This window comes from Fragaria vesca, linkage group LG6, assembly GCF_000184155.1.
Source record: "Fragaria vesca subsp. vesca linkage group LG6, FraVesHawaii_1.0, whole genome shotgun sequence".
Classification (NCBI taxonomy): domain Eukaryota; kingdom Viridiplantae; phylum Streptophyta; class Magnoliopsida; order Rosales; family Rosaceae; genus Fragaria; species Fragaria vesca.
The window spans coordinates 3903473-3906109 of record NC_020496.1 but is presented as its reverse complement, the minus strand read 5'-3'; positions in this window follow the sequence as shown (position 1 = coordinate 3906109).

The window sequence follows — 2637 nt, the reverse complement described above, 5'->3', positions numbered from 1 at the left end:
CTCTCTCTCTCTCNCTCTCTCTCTCTCTCTCTCTCTCTCTCTCTCTCTCTCTCTCTATGGCTCGATCTGGTTCACCTCCATGGCTCCATCATCACGCAGTCCACGCCTTTACCTCTATCACCACGCCTTCATCTCCGGCGGTGATTGATGTCTCACTTGCGCCGATCTCCGACTCAATCTAGTTTAGCTCCATCACCATGTCGCCAAATCCTTCACCTCCGGCTCGATCTGGTTCACGGTGAAGTTGGCGTGGCGGTTCTGCGACTGGTCGATGCAGCAGAGCATGGCCACATTGTTGATGACGATCAGGTCGAAGTCGAAGAAGATGATGCGGCAGACATCGGAGTGGAGGGGATAGGCAAGGTAGATGCGCTCGTAGTTGAGCAACTGTTCCGGACTTGATCGAAATCTCCATCGACGACAGTCGAGGTGCCACCACCGCCACCAGCGTTGGGTGGACAACGTCGTTTTGTTGAGGAAGCGTAGGTTTTAGGAATGGCAGTGGTTAAGCTATAGTTAATTTCTTTTTAACTAGGGGTAAGTAAGATTATTGGGGTCAATAAATATTTTACTAGGGGTAGTAAAAATTTCTTTGCACTTAATAAAAGTTTATTAGTTTCTGTAAACTTCTTTTATGTTGTTTTGATGAGATTTCATCTCTATTCACTTCTAATAATTTTTTTATTAGGGGTAGTAACTTATTGCCCCCAATAAAACATTTATTGAGGGTCACACGATTACTAGGGTCAATAATTTATTATTAGTGGTTAATAAGATGTTTATTGGGGTAAGTATTTTATTATTAGGGGTCAATAACATGTTTACTGGGGGTCAGTAATTCAGGTCACCATACCGGCGACCGAAGTCCGATGACCGATGACCGGAGTCCGGCGAGGCCGGTAAAGTCTTCTCTCTCTATGCATGTTTAAGGGATGATGAAAAAATAATCTTAAAATAATATGGTCTGTTATGACTTTAGTAAATATTTGTCCATTTGGGCACAAAAATGTTTTCCTTACATCTAAATGAGCTTTTAAAAAATATTGTCATTGGAATGAGCAATAAAGGGTCAAAATTAGTACTAAATGAGTATTTGTCCTATATTATTCAACCCCATATATATGACAATAAGACCTTGTTCATTTAAAAAAAAATGATAATATTATATTTTGAATTAAAATTTGTTTAGTTCATGTGGTTTGAAGTCGACATCCGTTCAGTTCTTATGATTTTATTTTAATCTGAATGGTTCTTAAAGTCATGATTTCCTTCCAAATTGTCATTCTGTCAACTTTCACCGTTAAAATACTGACGTGACCGTTAAAGATATTGCAATTTTTAACAGTTATGTCAGCAATCTAACAGAGAAAGTGACGAAATGATCATTTAGAAGAAAAATCGTGACTTTAAGAACCATTCAGATTAAAATGAAATCATAAGGACAGAACATGTATCGACTTCAAACCATAAGGACTGTTCATTATTTAACCTTTATATTTTCTAACTGCTAGCTAGCTATTAGGTTATATTAGCCAAACTTTGGATGTGAAGCATATACTTTTAATGATGTGTCAATAATTTTCTATTTTTTAGCAATCCAAATTAGATGGTTTACTAATTTTTCAACAGGGCTCGAAGAAGGGTAAGGCTAAGATGTATTAATGCATGTGATGCATCAAATTTGTCCTCAAGTTGTAAAATGAGTCCTCAAAATAGTAATATTAGTCCTTAAAGTTGTAATATGAGTGGTTAAAGTTGTCAAAAAAATTAGTTACAACTTTAGTCCTCATTTGTCTTTAAAGTGGTAATTGAGTCCTTAAAGTTGTAATATGAGTTCTCAAAGTTGTAACAACATTTTTTTAATCATTTAAAATACTCAATTACCACTTTAAGAACACATTTTACCATTTTAAGGACATATGATGAATAATGTTGTAACTAGAAAATTTTACAACTTTAAGGACTAATATTACAACTTTGAGGACTAATATTACTAGTTTGAGGACTCAATTTACACAGTTGATACATCATATCATTCACATGCATTAGCACATTATAGAATTTTCCTCGAAGATGGGGACCTTGGCCTCCTCTTACCAGTATATTCAGGAGCTGGTTGCAGATATATATGATTCCGACCACTGGAAAACAATGTAACAGATGAGAGAAAGGCCATGGTAGGATGCAACCTCCAAAAGATGACAATGAGAACTACTAAAAGAAAAGAGGCTAGCTCCATTGATACAAGTTAAGAAAGAACACACGGCAGGTGGGTACAGAATGCATACATATATATAAGCCCTAGAACTGGACAAGTTTGTTGGAAAGAATCATACCTAGAATCATATTCATTTGTTAACAAAAAAAATAGAACGTACGTACTAAAGAACTTGCCAAATGAATAAGAGAAAATAAAAACCTGCGTGGGTCAGATCCGGTGGACGCGCAAACGGGGTCTAACGCTTCCCAAAAATAAAGAGAGATGGACAAGGCAAGCCAGGCAACTTGACTTGCCTTCTGCTCTAAGAATTCACTTAAACATGGCAATGCTTTACATTTACAGCAACAATATTATTACCATCAACTTGAACTACTCTCCCTTATAAATACGGACCATATATCCATCCCTGCCTATTC